A 19,202-nucleotide genomic window follows, 5' to 3' on the forward strand; every position below is an offset into this window, starting at 1 on the left:
CTGTGCACTCAGCGATGGTGGCTTGTATGCACAGGAGAAGCCTTTGTCATCAGCTTTGATCTCTGAAAGGAAAATCTGAACTGGTGTCCAGTCTTTGGGGAAATCATGCAGTCCTCACTCTTTCAGCAAATACAGTGGTTCCCAAACTTTACAAGCCCATGGAACACTGAGGCAAAAATTGGAACTGTCTTGGACACCTGTGGCTGTGAAGAGTCTGGTCTCTGCCCTCTTTCGTGGTCCGTCTCCCAAGCGCTCCTCCAGGACTATCAGAGGAGATGGAGAACGGTCTGCCTATAGCCAGCTGACACTTCAATGGTTGTGGCTGTGGGCAGTCCATTCTTTGCCCTCTTTGGGGTTCCATGGGAGATTGATCATTTCCAGAGTCTCACCATGCAAGCAAATGTGATTCTTTTTTCCTGACACCTTGTGACTACTTCTCAGAGTCTCGCAGAGTACCTGTGGTCCCTGGACCACAGGTTGGGAACCAGCGAGCAAATGCAATACACAGGGTGTCTCAAAAAATGTATACACATTTTAAGGAGTTCCAGTTCATATATATGTCATTGTCGAAAACTTGCACAACTCAAACATAAGGGAAGCAATTGAAAAGATGTGTGCAATCATCCCAGCACACTCACTGTTGGATATCTGCACATACATTAGTAAATAATGTCAGCAGTGTATCGCAGGAGAAGATCCAGTGCTTGTGTTTGGGAGGAGCGCCATGAGCACTACCTTAACTCTTGAGCCCAGGTCAACCAGACGGGTAGACCTGGGCTCCCAGTTGAACTTTGGCCTCCATGGCTGTGGTTCATTCGGCAGATAAACCTGGATTCCTGCCCAGACTTGGAACCAGGATCTACCTGCTGGATAGACCTGGGCTCTCATTCCAACTGCCCTCTGGTGCCACCTTTACGAGGCAGGTAGACCTGGCATCCTGGTTGAACTGGCCTCTGTGGCCAAGGTTTGCTGGGCAGGTAGAGCTGGGCTCCTGCTTGACCCTGCACCCATGACCTATCCCTTGGATCCACCCCTGATGTACAGATATCAATGGACACTGGGGAACATTTCAAGCACTTGGTTTGATTAATAAATTGGGTCAAAGAATTCCTCCTGAGTACACCACATGCAGTATCTGTGTGAATTACAGTGTAATATAACATGTGAATTATAGCATAACGAATTTGATGCTATAAAGTGTATGAAGATTTTCTTTAGATGCCCTGTGGTTCTTGGAGCATTCTTCATGCCCCCATAAGGAGCCTGCAAAATGGTTTGAAAGAAGGTCAAGAGACTCTCATTAGGTGTTCAAAACCACAATGAAAGAACAACCCGTGTAGCGCAGACAGTTTTTGGCCAAGATCATTTCACTACACAATCAGTTTCAAAGGGAAACAAAATAGAAGTTTTGACTCCTTGCAGGGTCACGGTGGACGCCAGTTTTGTGTCTCTCACAATTATATTTTTGAAATATAATGACAGATTACAGGAAATGACTATACGAACAGGATGATTTATAAACTCATTTAAACAATGTAACTTTATCAGTTGCGCAACATTAATCACCAACCTGTGGGCAAATATTTTCTTGCATATGATCCTCTCAAGAGTGATTTGCTGAAAACCTATTCAGAAACAACCACACGGATTTATATGTTGCGCTTACTTTCTCGGCCAGCTTAATGGTTCCATTATGATAAGCAGAATCATGTGCAATTGTGAATAGCATGGCATTAACATGTATTACTTTTGTCCTGAAAACTGAGCAAAACGCAACACAAATATGCAAATACAGTATCAGCTCTTTAGATCTTAGCTGTAGCAAATTAGACACACACCCCTAAACGCGACTCGCCACTCACTCAGCCATTCTCGCCTGTCCGCACGCTGTCCTGGGCTAGACCTACTGATTAGCCTAGGCATGATTTCCAAGGCCAGTATTATGCCAATTTTTGGTTTCCTCCTTTCATCTACTCCCCCCCCCCAATCCTTCAAGACTTAACGCTGGACTCTTTCTGTCTGGAACTCTAATTAGAATGAATGACCTTTTGTGTACAAAGCACATTTGTTTTCCTTTTATAAATCTTCTCTTTAGTATTGCCTATGACAAAATAATTAGATGTGACAAACATGTAATTTGGGAGGCTGGGGGTGACAGGAGAATTACTGTAACACCTTCAGTACTGCTGCTCTGAAATGAAATGGTGCTGTGGGATTTTTTTGTTGGCTTTAATTAACTTTTTAGTTTGGGTTCACCAAATCCAGACCAAGCTTTTTTGATCCTGTCACTAAGTCCTTCACTTCAGTTCTGTGGTGCATTCCAAGACCAGTTATCATTGGCTAGTCTTTCTGTTACATTGTGGCAGTTAAGCCATTTACTACAAGTATGTGGTTTCACCACCATCACATCCCTTACTTTATTACAATGTAGATGGTATCATTTGCAACCATCTGACTTACACCTGGTTCTTGTGCAGCCCCCTTGACCCAGACCTGGCACACAAATGTTAAAGTGCAGAACATATTGGAAAGGCAAAAACACTCCAAGAAAATTTAAAGTGTTTATTTTGGGGGGGGGGGGGGTTGGCAAACATCTTAATGCAACTGACAGTGTAATCCAACCCACCCACCCCCCACAAGCTGGCACAAGCCCCTTGTGCTGGCTCCTGAGTGTCACAAACATGCTGTAAAGCATGTCCACAGCTACTCGAGAGGAGAGTTGGAGTGACACCGGGACAAGGTGAGTTTGTGCCAGCCCAAGCAGACTGGCACAGGGGATGTGAGAGGGTGGCACAAGAGAGGAACAGAAGCGGGAAGGAAGCATTTTAGGGTAGGGAAAGGGTGGCCCTGAGGCACGGTTCAGGCCCAGGAGGGTAGGGCTGGCTGCAGTGGTGCAGGCTGGATTCCAACCCCCCCAATCCCCGGCAGCGGTACTTGGGCCACTCGGATTTGCGCCCACAAAATCGCAGGCGCAGATCCAAGTAGCCCCATAGGGCTGCCTGTGGCGCTGCTCGGGATAAGGAGACAAAAATCTCCTTACTCCAGCTTGTACCCTGGGCCCCACCAAACCTGCACTGGATACAGCACAGGTCAGTCAGCCTGCCTAGCCCAGCACAGGTTAGGATTGCACCCTGAGAAGCATAGGCTAGTTCACTCAGGAACAATGGCTGGAAACATGTTCTTATGCCTAATGAAAAAGAGCGACATGTGCAACAAGACTGGCCAGTCCATCAGTGAGCATTCGTGGTTTGCTACCCTGTGAAACTGCTTTTGAAAACAGAATATACTTGGAAGGAACAGTGGACTAGGACAAAGGACGTAGAAAGAGCAATTTCAAATACATCTAGAAGGGCCAAACTGTAAAGATATTGCATAGGAAAACTTTGCTCTTAAATTGGTTATAGTTTTGCTTTCATGAAACTTCAAGAGATGTGTATTTTTCTATTCCATAAGTCAGTAGTTCCCAAACTTTTTTGACTGGCAGCTCCCTTGACCTACTGGGCCATTGGCTGCAGTTCCCCATGAGGACACAACCTTATGCATTGTATAGGGCAGCACGCTGTTGTGAGATTCTGCAGCTTCCCTGGCTCCCTGGGGAGCCACAGCTCACAATTTCCCTGCCATAAGTTCTTGTTTCCATCATCATCTTGAGAAAATCATGGCCCAGGATTTTATCATAGTAAGAGAAACATTTCAGCTCTCAACTTTGACAACAGGCACTCCATTCTAAATCGCAACAAAGATCTAACACTCATTAGCATCAGAACATGATACAAAATACTGCAGCTTAGGTCAAATGTGGGGCATAAGGAGTCTCAAACAAAGAGGCTTGCGAGTCCAGCACAGAATCTCAGCTGTCCAGGAATGGACAAGACCATTATAATGGAGAAGGCCACAGGGATGGGCCTACTAACTCAGTAGACAAACACTTGCTTTGAACCCCTGCTAATTGGGTAAGAGACACTTTTTCAAGTGGGTGCTCCTTTTTTTAGCAGGGGGAGAGTAACTGGCCCACCTCACCCCAGCAGTGTCTGTTCTAGTGGCTGTCTGCTGGTATTCTTTTGCATCTTTGTAGATTGTGAGCCCTTTTGGGACAGGGAGCCATTTAGTTATTTGATTTTTCTCTGTAAACCGCTTTGTGAACTTTTAGTTGAAAAGTGGTATATAAATACTGTTAATAATAATAATAATAATAATAATAATAATAATAATAATAATAATAATAATGTAGAAAATTAAAGTGTTGTGAAGAATTATTTTAGCACTTAGATGAACTTCTGGATGCAGAATTTTATTTGTTTCATGGTATCAAAACACAGCATCGCACCAGCGCGCAGCTAAAAGACTATTAATTACCAGTCACATATCTTATTGTGGGCAAAGTCTGTTTTTACTGTATAAGGTTTTCTGTGCACAGGTAGCAGAGCTAGGATAGGAGGATTGCATTCATGTAATAATATGTAAGGCAACAGCAAATAGCAAAACTCCCCTGCAATCAAAGAAGAGTCAAAGGGAAAATGTTGTCCAGGACAACCAGAGAGCCCATTATGCAACAGTTCAACAGGTTGCTTAACAGCAAGCAAGCAGAGCAGCAGCCAAGCCATTGTTCCAGTGGTTTGTGTCATTAAGCAGAAGGAATGTTGCTGCTTCAGAATTCAGCATGGAAAAGAATGTGTTAAAGGCACACAGGCAATTATTACAGTGATTAGCTGTTACTACACTATCAGGGTGGCAGATTCTAAACAAATAAGTTGCCTGCAGCATTAAGTGATTATTTGCATAGGTGAACATGCCAAAGTTCACATCGCTCAATGCTTGTCAAGGAAGCCCACTCAGCTACAAGCCTTCCAGGGATGAGAAGCCAAGTGACTGGAAAAGGCATGTGTGAATATACATTTCTTACTTTTAACCTTGATCTAAATCTTTTGAGGCCACCGTTTCTAAATTATGTTTGCAATCTTGCTCCTGCTTATAGAATTTACTAAGTTAAGCTACAAAACCTCAAAAGTGTACTAACTAGGGTTGTGAACAGGAGAAACAATAGCATATAGGGATTACAAGGCAGGTTGCTGTACAAACTTGAGAGGCTGTAGCTCAAATGGGAGAGCATTTTCTTTGCATGCAGAAGGTCCTGTTTTCAGTCTCTGGCATCTCCAGCTAGGGCTGGAAAAAAGTCCCATCTGAAACCCTGGGAGGATGCTACCAGTCATGTGGGCAATACTGAGGCAGATGACCTAAGGGACTGACTCAATAGAAAGTAGCTTCTATATTCATTGCAGGCAAGAGTCAAGTGTGTGACATAAAAGCTGACCCAGAAGGCAGCAGCAATCAGTGCCTGTCAGAGTTAAAAAGATTCCTGCCACAAGAGTGGCACTTTCTGAACAAGGGCTGCTGCACTGTAACTGCAGAGCCGAGCAAAGAAGATGAAACCCAGCAAAAAGGAAAACCCAGAAGGTTCCAAAGGCCATGAAAGATGCAGGACTACAGAAAAAAAGTTTTACTTTAAATGAAGTTTTACTAGTTGCTGCAAACTAGAGATGCTAAGAACAGAGAGAGAACAGGAGCAATTCTCAGCCTGCCCTGTCTGTTTCAGGTAACTCTTCATAACAATACTTATTTGTACAGCACATTTTGAATGTGCAAACTACAAATGCTTCACATATATAACCATGACACAGTCCTTACAACCACCCTATAAGGGAAGTTATAAGGGAGGTCTTCTTTTTCTTCCTATTACTAGAGGTGTTTGATATAGATGAGTTAAGACAGGTTTACAGTCTACGGGCGCAATCCTAACCCACTCTCTAGCACTGACATAAGGGCAATGCGGCTCTGAGGTAAGGGTACAAATGTCCCCTTACTTTGAGGAGACCTCCGTGAGTGACACCCAACTGCAGGATGCAACACACATCCCATTGGCACCGCTATGCCAGTGTTGGAAAGTTGGTTAGGATTTGGACCTCAGTCTTACTGAACATAATGAGCTTACTTCTGAGTAAGATAAAGAACCATTTTCAAACACATCTACCTATTACAGTTGGGGGGCTGGGGCTGAGAAGGAATGGCTTGCCTAAGGGCACCTTCCGAATTCATGGCAGAAGCAGAATTTGAATCAGAGAAGTCTTATTGTGCAGCCCAGTCTCTTAGCCACTATTCTATAGCTCTTTGATTTATAGTGTGTGTGTGTGTGTGTGTGTGTGTGTGTATATATTTATGGTTTACAAGGCAGGTTTTGTAAAGTATTACCCTTCTGCCCAGTTCCCAACCCCATACCACATTTTGGTTAAGCTGAAATCCTTGGACTGACAAGGATTTCGTCCCGTTGACTAAAACGGGTCCTGTTGACTGAAACAAGACTATCTGAACACCAAATACATGCATTGAACAGTACAGTAGAGCATGCATGAAGACTGAATACACAGATTACCATTCACTAACTGCTTACAAAGGTCATTTTTAAAACAATGAACATTCAGGTTCAGCATATGAAAGGCAGTTCAGTCGGCTAAACACCACACTGAGCTATCATCTTCATTCTTTACAAATATTTGCAAACCATTTCCATAAACACAAGCTATTTTTGATCTAGAAGGTTAAAAAGATGTCCCCTGCTAAAAGACAATCTCTCTATCCTTTTCTGTGCCTCATGTGTATGTCTATGATTGTAGTACTATGAATATCATGTCCAATTATCATTCTCAACCCCCCCCCCCCCAAAAAAAAACACCTTTTCCTCCACTGGGAGAAATGTAGCTGGGGAGAGAAGAGTTTGAACAGACAAGCAGCAGAAGAATTAAGCAGTCGTCCCTCTTGAGTCCACACTCAATTTCAGCCTTCCCCTAGCTGCTTCCACTAATAAAAGGATCAAAAAGAACCATCACGGAATTGTCCGTTATATGTATTTTGGCCCTCAGTAAAGCTCAGACTCCTTTTGCCCAATTTGTAAAAGCGAAATGTCAAATCTGGTATTTTGCAGAGTACTCTTAGCTGTCCAAGTTATTGTTTTATATCAACTCAATGTTTTTTTCCTTTAGACCAGCAGGTGTGTTTTCATGCTGACTTCCAGTACTAGTCTGGCTGTGAATTCATTAATTCTACTACAGTAAAACATCAATAAGCTTTTAATTTTATTAACATTGTACTGCCAGAACAGTTAAAACACCTCCTGGCTTTGATTCTAAACAGTCATTTCTTAAGTTACTGTGGCACCTTTAGAAGTTTCTCTCTAGTTACAAAGTTTATTTTTGATTATATATTGAAATTCACACTCTTGTCCTACAATATATGTCAAGTCCTAAAATGTAAAAAAAATCCTATACAGTATATCCTTTTTTCCCCATAAAAGCCTTTCTTTCACTAATAAATACATCAACAGATCACTACAGTTTTCAACTAAGAATTCCAGCCATGGCCCTATGCCAGAGTATTCTTCATTCATACCTACCCTATCGTAACAAACACACAATATAACTGTAACAAAATCAGGCTGTGCAAGAACTCTGTAGGGCAACAGTAAACATGAGTTTGCACGTGCCAATGGTCCAGCTAAAGGAATTTTGGTTTGAAAAATGATCAGTCTTAACATCATGTTTTAGAGTTGCCAAACTGGAACCTTTATTTTTAAATTTAATTTATGGCAGCATAGGAGTTTCTTTTTTGGCCAGTTCACTGGTCTATTCTTCCCGCCAATTAAATAAAGAAATTCTCTTAGCCATTCCTTCTCCCCAAACTTGTTCCATTCTGAGGGCCAAAGTTAGCATTCATGGGGCCTGCTGAAGGCTGGAAGTGACATTAAGCAGAAAGTGGCATTATTAAGCAGACGATGGCCAGAAATAAGCACTCTGTTCTCGTGCAGAAACTCATTAGCTTCAAATGACAGAAAAGGAAATGTGCAAATCTTGTTCATATTTTTGAGATATGAGAAAGTCCAGTTACCAAGCTGAGAGAGCTCATTTATAATAGGGGCCGGATAAACTGCTTTTGGGGGCCACATTCGGCCTGCGGGCCTTATGCTTGACACCTCTAGTCTACAGTGTGGCACACCTGCAAGTCTGTTTGCTACAGCCAATGGAAGAGGGAGACAGATGAAAGGGTCATGATGGGGCAGAGAAGAGAAACAGGAACAATATTCTACAATTATCTCCATATTCCCAGCTCAACAGTGCATTTAAAGGATCAGGGAAAAATAGCTGTGTTGCAACTTGGCAGTTCCACCAAGCTCAGTATTTGCTATGTTTCAACACCATTTAACAATACTGTTAAATGGAATTTTAATGAGATATTTTTTTCCTGTTTTTATTATTTATGGTGATTGTTATTCTCCCTGAGCCACTGAAATGTCACTTGCCATGAATTCAAGTGAGAAAAAATTAAATTAAGTGATTAAATTATTATCGGTCAACAATGAGCCAGAAAAGCTGTGGTCAATTAGTATCTGCTGGATTCCCAAGGCCAATAAGCAAGGAATGATGCACTATGTGTATATATGTGTGTCTATACATGCGCGCACACAGACAGATGCATATTTCTTTACTGATATCATGGGGGGGGGGGGGAGAAAGAATTGCAGTAGCAGGCCAAAGTTTCCGCCATCTATTTTAGGCCTGGCAAACTCTTATCTGAATTCAGCCTTAACAGTTATTACTGTTCAGTCTTAGTATACACAGTGAATCTTTGAATGACTTCATCTTCAAGGCTGCAGTTAGCCCTGCCAGCAGCACATTCTGGCTGTTTGTGGAGGGGGTTCAGTGGCCAAATATTATGTGTGCATTATTTATTAGTATCGGCTCACGCCTGGTAAACACTCCCCTGGACACATACACACTTTCCAGAGCGCTACTTTAATATTGTAGTTTGTGGTTAAGTTAAAGCATTAAGCAGCACTATTTTAACTGCGAGTTATGCTCATGAACCTTCAGATGGCAATAAATCCCCTATGCCAACATAACTCCAAGTAACAACGCTGCAATATTGTCATTACTCTCACAGCCATTTTCAACCAGTGTGCTGCAGCACATGGATGCGCTGAGAATGGTCTGCAGGTTTGCTGAGTGCAGGGCTTTCCCAGGCCTCAGAATGCCTTAAAAGGCATAAAAACTTCACTTCTGGTTTCCCAAAGAAAATTAGAAGTAGTGTTTTTTTTACCTTAAAGGACATTCTAAAGCGAGCAGACGCGCACGGCCTCTGGGGGGTTCAGAAAGCCCTCCGGAGGCGACCGGAGCATAGCTTTCAAATAGGTTTTAAGGGGCAAAAAACCACGGATTTGCTTATCCGTGGTTTTCAGTCATGGTCATGGTCATGTCGTGAGAATGGATGATGGCCGGATCCCAAAGGATCTCCTCTATGGAGAACTCGTGCAAGGAAAGTGCCCTACAGGTAGACCACAGCTGCGATACAAGGACATCTGCAAGAGGGATCTAAAGGCCTTAGGAGTGGACCTCAACAGGTGGGGAAACCCTGGCCTCTGAGCAGCCCGCTTGGAGGCAGGCTGTGCAGCATGGCCTTTCCCAGTTTGAAGAGACACTTGGCCAACAGACTGAGGCAAAGAGGCAAAGAAGGAAGGCCCATAGCCAGGGAGACAGACCAGGGACAGACTGCACTTGCTCCCAGTGTGGAAGGGATTGTCACTCCGCATTGGCCTTTTCAGCCACACTAGACTCTGTTCCAGAACCACCTTTCAGAGCGCGATACCAGAGTCCTTCAAGACTGAAGGTTGCCAACAACGGTTTTCAGTATCCGAGAATAGATCCCTCACGGACATCGAGGCTCCACCTGTACCTGCCTCTTACTCAAATTCAGGGTCTTTTCAGTGGCATCTGCAGTTCTGGAATTTGGAATACAGAGATACCATTTCCTCCCAGCCCTTTCAGTTTTTAACAGATGAGCTGCCTCTGCTAATTTTGATTATGTTTATTGTTTTGTATGTGGATTGTAAATAGTTTTAATTTTTTTCTAATTTTTTAAAATCATTTTGGGTACACCACCTTGTGAAAAAATGTTTTTGAAAGGCTACATAGGGCACAAACTTAACCCCTTATGTCAGTGCTTTCCAGCACTGGCATAGTGGTGCCAGTGGGACATGCGCTGCCTCCTGCAGTTGGGGGGCACCCGCAGAGGCCTCCTCAAAGTAAGGGAATGTTTGTTCCCTTACCTCAGAGCTGCATTGCCCTTATGTCAGTGCTGGAAAGCACTGACATAAGGGGTTAGGATTGCGCCCATAAATACATGAGACAGTTCAAGATCTGTAACTGAGCCAAGTGTATCTCCTCCTATATATGTAACGGCATGGGAAAAGAGAACTAACCAACAACGACACTAATTTTCTGAGGAAGTTAAGCTCTACACTTCCCATGTGTGATATTCCCTTCCTACTGCGTTTATAATAAAAGAGTTCAGTATTGCACAAGAACAGTGCTGAGCTTCTGGCGGTAGTATTTTATATCTATGGTAGAATTTGTTTTACATTCTTATACAAAGTGGTCTTTAACAGATAAGGTGTGGACACTAGCCACAGGTCCTCTCTGGTGGGTTCTACAGCTGTTATAACACGATTATTAAATTCCAGCCGAGATTCAAGCACATCCTTCATTTTAGTCTGAAACTACTCCTCCGTGTACGTGTTTAGCGTTATTAGTAACCAAAAAGGAAAAATAAATGGCTCCTCCATATGCTTTAATTTCCATCAGCTAAATGCAGAACAGATAACACAGAGATTGGACAGTACAGATGTGAACAGTACGGTCAGAACTGTGCAAAATCTGTTCTGGTGGGAGAAACCTGGTAATGAGAGATTCTGTCCTAGTTATCAGCCGCTAGTTTACCAATCACAGTGGTGATAAGAGAAAGGGCTTTCCATTCAGGAGGACGCTTTCTGTGTGTTTCTCACTTTCCCATTCATCTTGGAGCTAACTATCAGGCATTTCCCTTTAGGGCAGTGGTTTCCAACCTTTAGGAGCACACAGAACACTGAGGCAAAAATTGAAATAGTTGTGGGCCACATGCAACCTCCATTCCCTGCACACACGCATGCATACACAACACAAAAACACTTTAATTTGTAATAATTAGAGATTTGTTATTTATAGCGAATTTCTAAGTTGCTGCTCTTGTTGCCAGCTGCCTCTGCAGGCGGTGGGTTCTCCGCCCTCTCTGGTGGTCTGCGGGGGAGCATCTCCGTGCTGGATGCAGGCAGTCTGTTCTTTGCCCTTTGTGGTGGTCCATGGGGGAGGGCACTTGCTCAGTGACACACTAGAAGTGATCAAAGGCTATTTTCTTCTCAGACCTCATGAACCACTTTTCAGGGTCTCGTGGACCACAAGTTGGGAACCAGTGCTTTAGGGGAGCAGGTGAGGGTTGAGCAATAGACCCATTTGTAAATGTCTAGATCCTGCCTTTGCACTCTTTTACATTAATTTGAGTGCTAGACATGTATTTAGCACTATGACAAAATTTTCCCTACTATCAGGGCCCCACCCAACCCATTTTTAGACAGCAAGTTAAAAGAATTCTATTTTGCAAAGCATTTGGCTCTCTAGGGTAGACAATGCTTTTTTATTAGGGTCTTATCACTGCTATTTCAAACGGTTTTTAATATTGCTTTTTACGTACTCTTATTTTGCAAGCCAGTTTGTTGTTTTAAAACTCAAAGAAGGATATATTCAAACTATATGGATAGAACTAGAAATAGTAAGCAGTTAAACAAGAGATTTTCAATCACATAAAAGGCAACAAATTTTCATTTAATACATTTTTTCCACCATGAAAGAAAGATGCGCCATTTGGATTCTTTGCCCTGGACACCAAAGCTACCTGCTTTATGACTTGTACACATGTAAAAATTTTCAAAACTAAAGGTAAAAGAGATCTTGTAACCTTGCAGTAGTATTAGTAAACCTTTATTGACATTAAAATGATAACCTTGCAGTATTGTTTTATCCTTCTTTTAAACTGGATGAGCTTATTTTTAAGTTTAAACTTAACAGCAATCTACATACAGTCCACGAATGTATTACTCATGCCGAAAGTGTCTGTGTATATAACAGTCTGGTAGTTAGTTGAGCTAATGTTGTTTCTTAGAACAATGTTTTGGTTTATGGAGACATGGTTGTGTTATTTCTAGATCTACCTCTTTTAAAGTAACCGAAAGAAGTGAAAGTCATTCCAGGAAAACAACTTGCAGGCAGAGAAAGGAAATCATTCTAATTGGGTAACTTGAGCTTCTAGTATCCCAATGCAAAAAAGCCACAATAGACTCAAGCAAAGTACAGGAGGAAAGAGGAAACAAAATAGATGCAGGCAGAAGATGGAGGCAAGGGAATGATTACTGCTTAATGGTCTCAGAGTTCTTCTCCCCTTCAGTAAACCTATACAAATCACTTAAAAAAAATAAAACTGGAGATCTGCAAAGAAAACTGAACAAATAACTTCATACCAAGTCATTACTAAACATACTTCCCTTCAAAGTAAACAGAATGAGGAAGAAAAAAAGATCCCAGACATATCATAAAGTTTCAACAGAAAGATAAGATTCTGGATCTATTACAAATATGACTTCATTGTCTATCTTATAAAGCTTCAAATCAATTGGAGATGAACACTTATATGGAAGTATAAAGACAAACCAGACAAAATGAGAAAAAAGCCCCTGCAAATTATATTTCAGACACCTTGACATAACAGCGTTCACAGTGTATATTGACAGTTTTGCTGTCTTTTCCTCTGCTGTAGGCCGACCGCTTGAATACCAATCTTATTAAACTATAACTCTGAATTTATCCACAATATAACATTCCAGATGTCATACCAGCTGGGAACAGACCCTTAGGCCATCTTTGCCTGATCTCTTCGTCACTTTCCAGCACCGGCCAGGCAGCCATCCAAAAATGTGAGGGAAAGTGTTAAAAACAGATGTCAGAATTAATGGTGTCTTTTTCTGAGTGGTAGGAAATATGGAAAACTTACACCTTACACTTAATACTTTTTTTCCCTTTAACTATGAACTATGTTGTCAACAAAATGTAAGTTAGTTTTAAATTAAATCACAACACAGTAAACCTAATTTATCTGTTGCTTTCCTGACAACAGGTTGGTCTCCATCAACCTAGACCTTGAAAACTTTCTACAGTTTTGAATTAAATGAAAACTGAACTGGGTGCCTTTGTTATTTTCTGAACTTTTAAAAATAAGTTTTAGAGCTTTCAGTTTATATTCCTAGATGTAGTTCTTTTAAATAAAATGGCCTCCTATTATTGACCTGGTAACCCCTGGGAGCTGGGGGATAAGAATAGGCCCTCAGTTTGGCTGTACTTGTCCTAAGAGGCGACTAAACAGCCACCGGGTAGATGGGACTCGTCAGCCTGGGAAGGCAGCTCATCTGAGAGAAGGAAAACTCTGATCCCAAACCTTCACTGCCTTGTGGCTACATCCAGTTATGGAAAAGGCTTCATGAGTCAACCTCGAGGCAAAATCAGGAGCCGGAGTCCCTGAGGCAGTTCATGGCTGAACATAGTCACGTTCTGGCAACTCCTGCGACGCCGCTGGAACCAACCGTATTGGCTTCTGCCTTTCCATTGGACCATTTCAGCAACATGGAGAGGGGGGATTTGCTGCATGGATAACAGCCTATCCTCCATACCTACTTTACCCAGGCTTCGCGCACTGGAGAGAACACTCTGTTCCAGAACCACCATTCAGAGCACAATACTATAGCCTTCCAAGATTGAAGGATGCCAACATACTGGCCTGGTAATGATAAGCTTACCTATGTGCTATTTGGGTAGTTTTTAAACAGTCTTTTTTTGTATTTCATGGAAGGCACATCACACTTAAACACACAAGGTGATGAATCACCTCAAATCTCAGTGGGCTCCTAGCAAAGTGGAAGGAAGACAGAGGCTTCAAGATGGTCCTAACAGCAAAGTAGTCTTGGTAACTATCTTTCTTATGCTGCAGTCAAGAGAATTTCTACTCATTCCAAGAGCCAAACTACACATTATTTATTAGGAGATGTGTTTAGACCCAGAAGATTCTCTTGCTTACTAAAGGCAGCCATGTGAGTAAGAACGAGTGCAAGAGATTCAGCTCAGGACCCTGGAATTTGTGGAAGAGGGCTTTACTGACCATGGATTATTCCCTCTAATCCTAGGGGGCCCTTAGGCAAAAGAACCCCACAATGAGACTAGACAGTTGACCTAATCCAATATTCTGTTTCAACTGCAGCTGTCCAGAAGAGATTATCACTCAAAAGGAACAAATACATAAAAATCATATACAGTATATGTGACATGTAGGAAAAGTTCAATCCAACTAGCTATAGTTCAACAAAGCAAACTTCTAGTTTTAAAGGCAGAAGATCAAGTCTAATAGACACATTCTTTGTTTAAGAGTTTCAAATGTTTTCAATTTTCTGTATTATAGTCTCCTGTATTAGAGAATGACCTTAATGTGTGCTTGCCTGCAGCAAAGGAAAATCAAATTAGTTAGCTATAGAGGAAGAGGAGGTTTTAGTTTACTAATTTCTTGTAAGAAATCCAATACTGTATCATATGATTTAGCAATGGGGCCATTTACCACTGGATCCACACTAACTTTTCTTAAATAACACCCTAAATGTCAAATCAGAACCCAAAGTTATAAAAACATTGATATTCTTTGACTGTTACACCAGGCAACTGAGTCACTGAATTGCTTGCAGGTGGCTCTGCCATGCCTTGTGCAGTGCATGGCAAAAAGCTGGGCTTCACGAAGCTGCTTCCAGGAGCTTGGCAACCCAGAAGTTTGGTAATGACATCATCACTGAATGTTTGGCCCCTTTACCTGGAAAGGTTGCTGATCCTGACCTATTTGAGGCAGTCAAATAGCTGAGGGAAAGCCCCGAGGCACAAGTATTTCTTTTTAATATTATTTCCTAGAATAGTGCCTAAAAATTAACTTGGATAAATCATTGCCACCTAAACAAGCTTAAAGTAACATGGGCTGGACTACTGTTCCCGTTGCATAACCATATCTTCACATGTGTGTTGTAAGCAGAACTATCTCTAGAAGGGCGTGGGGCCCAAGGCAACTCAAGTCGTGCGGGGTCCTTTCTATTATGGCCATGTGAGCGCACATGTACGGGTATAAAATAAGTCATAATGTCAGAATGTGATCCATTCTGCTATTATCTCTGCAAGTTGCAAATAGCAAGGAGAGGTGGCAGGCGAGGAGAACAGCAGACAGAGGGGAGGGTGAAATGGATGGAGGACATAGAGGGCTGGGGGATGGTACGGTCACAGCTTGAGAGGCAGGTAGTGCCACATGCCAAGAGATGACAGGGAGGGGGAGAGATCATGTGATAAGGAGACCACGCAAAGAGGACCGTGGAGGGAGAAAAGGGAAATGGGGCATGAGAAAATCGGAATGGATGGGTTGGCCTGCCAGGGCCAACCTAAAGGAGGTGACTCCTAAAGGAGCAAGTGGGCAGGTGTGGACACAACATCTATATTTTGATTGTGCAAGTGAGCTGGCTGCAGGTGGAGGCAACTGGGGGCTCACTCTGGTTCTGTTGCCTTCCTCCTCCTAACTCCTCACACACATCTCTGCCATGCCAAGGACAGTTCAGGGAAGCCGGCGCATTTTTTCTTCTTTCTCCTCCTCCTCCACGTCTAATTCCCTCAACACAGTCTCAGTGACAGTGCCTTTCCATCCAGGCTGTTACCCCACAGATGCTGGTGACATCAGCTTGTCTTGTCAAGACCACCGAAGCATGAGGCCCAGGGCAGTGGTCCTAGTTGCCCTTTCCAAGGGATAGCCCTGGTTTTAAGCCTCAGTATTGTTTCATACACATAACATTTCAGTATAGAAATTGTACTTCATTTCAGCAAGGCTCAAGGGAACACATTCTTAGGCTGCAGTTGCATACACATTGACCTGGAGTAAGCCCAATGAGACTTGTTCCTGAGTAGACAATGCATAGGATTACATGAAAAATTTGGCTTCTGTTAAGAAACTGAAGCTGAATTTTTATTTAAACTTTCCTTTTTAGAAATGGTTCTGCATTTGTTTTACATATATTGGTGCCCAAATATGCTCACAGCACTGCAGAAGAGGGCATCTGATTTTTATCTACACAACATTCCTATGAGATAGGTTCACTAAGAGTGATAAAATAGCCTCACACTGGCATATGACTTCCTGAAAAAAAATATGTAAGTTGGGATCAAATGATTTCTTGCAAAAAAAAAAATCAGAAGAAATATTCAGAGAGTCTGCATAGTCATCATGGCTACTAGCCTATGACATACCTCTGCTCTCTCCCTAAAGCTCTTTAATCCATTTCAATGGGACTTACTCCCAGGTCAGAGTGATCAGATTACGGCCTATGTCCCACTGGATGTGGGCAATGTGAATATAACAATTAGAACAGTGGTTCCCAAACCTTTTAGCATCAGGACCCACCTTAAAATTTTTTTACTTAATCAGCCGTTCGAGCCTCTGTGGCTAAAATGGTGATTGGGCAGCAGTGCTTCCCACAGGTAGCAGGTTGTTTAACCCTCGGTGCACATAGCCTAATCTGCCGTACCAGTTTCACAGCTCACCAAAAATTTGGTTGTGACCCATTGGTGTGCCCCGGATCTACAGTGTGTGCACTGCTGTATTAGAATATTAGGCTAGGACTTACCTTTCAATACCCACTCAGCCATGAAGCTCACTGGATTGCCTTGGCCTGGTCACCAATTGTCAATACAATCTATTTTAGGGGGTAGGGATAAAGTGGAGATATACCTTGAATTTCTCAGAGAAAAGCTGAAGCCCTGATTATTTTAAAGAGATAATAACACCCCTGCATGCCACTGTGACATAGTCAAAACTGGAACGCTGGCTCACTCAGACTTGCCACATAGCCTGAGAGCGCCATGAGTGTTATCATTTCTCAGGCAACAAAATGTCTTAGGTCAGCCCTGAGCAGCTTACTACATGCCTGTGCACCTCCAACTTGGGAGGAGATGTCTAACCTTCCAAGCTGTGATGTTGTACCTAGACATGAAATAGTGCCTCATACCATCTATTTATTATTATTATTAATTAACAGTATTTCTATACCGCTTTTCAACAAAAGTTCACAAAGCGGTTTACAGAGAAAAATCAAATAAAAATGGCTCCCTGTCCCAAAAGGGCTCACAATCTAAAAGATACAAAACACAAGCAGGCAGCCACTAGAAAAGACACTGCTGGGGTGAGGAGGCTCAGTTACTCTCCCCTTGCTAAATAAAAGAGGAGCACCCACTTGAAAAAATGCCTCTTACCCAATTAGCAAGAGTTGGTGTTTACAGTTGGGATTCAATTACCAAGTAACAAAGACAAGCATTTAGTGTATGTTAGGAAAGGATCTTGCATAAACAAAACCTGTTGTGTGTGTCACTTACAATATCGAGTCATGTTTGCAACTTTTTGCATTGTCATTTGCTTCACATCAGTTTCCTCTTTGAGATAATTCTCTTTCATGGTTTTGGTACCAAACATCTATGAGGACTCCATTTACTGTGACGAAACAACCAACAATTTTTTATTTTAACGTGGCCCAAATTCCAAGTAGTGTCTCAAGTCAATCAATGCACAAAACTGTTTTGTCACTACATTATTAGAAGTTCACTTGTTTAACTAGAATTGGATTAATAAGAATGAGATTAGAAATTTAACTAGAACCATTAGTTATCGTCCTATTGATAACGCATGATACAGGTATTAACACTTCGCACTTGCTTAACTAATTTCTAGAGATTTACAAAATATTCTGCAGAAAGAAGTTTACGGCTTCAGCCTTGTTAGTAGCAGATAGAAACTGAACAAGACTTCATTTAGCTTCATGCATTTATCTCCATTAGAGAGGTCATCATGGCATATAACATGTGCCGTAAATTTCCTCTCCACACTTGGGACAGTGAAAGGATAATTACAGAATTCAAAATGAGCGAAAGGAATTTCTTCCACATGGTCACTCAACGCTGTTCTGGTAGCAAGAGACCATCTTGTGCAGCAATGAGACTACATCAGACGAATCATTCAGAGGATGATGGTTTCTATAGGGTCTCTGCGGTGTTAAGATTTCTCTCTGGAGCCAAAACAAACTGTAACATCAGAAGATTTGCTTTTTACACAAAGGATTCACATAGTCTCTACACCAACTAACAAGCAGGAAATTTATCTAAACTGACAGGTTCTAATATATTACTTGGGATGAAAGAAGACCAAAGGCCACTTCACACTTTATATGGCAACTGTGTTCACTGTGGTTAAAACAGTGTTTCCCCTAGATGTAGACAGCAAGCACAAAGGGGAGAGAGACTACAATCCTAACCACACTTTCCTGAGAACAAAATAGGACTTACCTCTGAGTAGACCTGGTTAGGATTGTGCCCAGAGTCTTCTTTGCTCTCTTGCCCAGCCAGTGGAATTCCCCCCAACAGGCTTCATTGGCTGTGTCCTGGCAGGATTTCCACTGGTTGATGAAAATGTTTTTTATACCAACTAGCTTTTAACCTACAGGTGATGCATTTTGCTTCCTTTCAATAACATGCTCTGGTTTTATTATGCTCCTTTTTAATGCTCCATTACTATGCTCCTCACAATTGCATTATTGCATGTTATAACTACAGTTTTTTACACTATTTTATTGTAAGCCATCTCAGGCATCATTCTGCCTGATAAGAACGGCACAGTATAAATGAATAAAGTAAATATTCTTAAACATGCAGTAGGCATACATAGTCAATTAGGGGTTCCCTAGTGCAAGCGCCTGAGTGGAATGGCCTCTTACATCAGCAAACACTTCATCTTGTTGGCATCCTTCAGTCTCGGAAGACTATGGTTTCACGCTCTGAGTGGTGGTTCTGGAACAGAGTGTCCTCTCCACTGCGTGAAGCCTGGGTAAAGTAGGTATGAAGGATAGGCTGTTACCCATGCAGCAAATCCCCCCTCTCCACTTCGCTGGAATGGTCCAATGGAAAGGCTGAGGCCAATATGGTTGGTTCTAGTGGCGTCGCAGGAGTTGCCAGAACGTGATTGTGTTCAGCCACAAACTGCCTCAGGGACTCCGGCTCCGGATTTTGCCTCGAGGTTGACTCCTGAAGCCTTTTCCATAACTGAATGTAGCCACAAGGCAGTGGAGGTTTGGGATCAGAGTTTTCCTTCTCTCAAATGAGCTGCCTTCCCAGGCTGACGAGTCC

The 19,202-nt window shown here is 42.3% G+C and overlaps 1 protein-coding gene across 1 annotated transcript in view; it reads right to left on the minus strand.

The window, feature by feature from the left end:
- Positions 1 to 19,202, minus strand: part of ADAMTSL3 (ADAMTS like 3) — a 203,650-nt gene that overhangs the window by 173,853 nt on the left and 10,595 nt on the right. The gene's annotated exons all lie outside the window — the stretch shown is intronic.

The sequence above is a fragment of the Tiliqua scincoides genome, chromosome 8 (genome assembly GCF_035046505.1).
Source record: "Tiliqua scincoides isolate rTilSci1 chromosome 8, rTilSci1.hap2, whole genome shotgun sequence".
Classification (NCBI taxonomy): Eukaryota; Metazoa; Chordata; class Lepidosauria; order Squamata; family Scincidae; genus Tiliqua; species Tiliqua scincoides.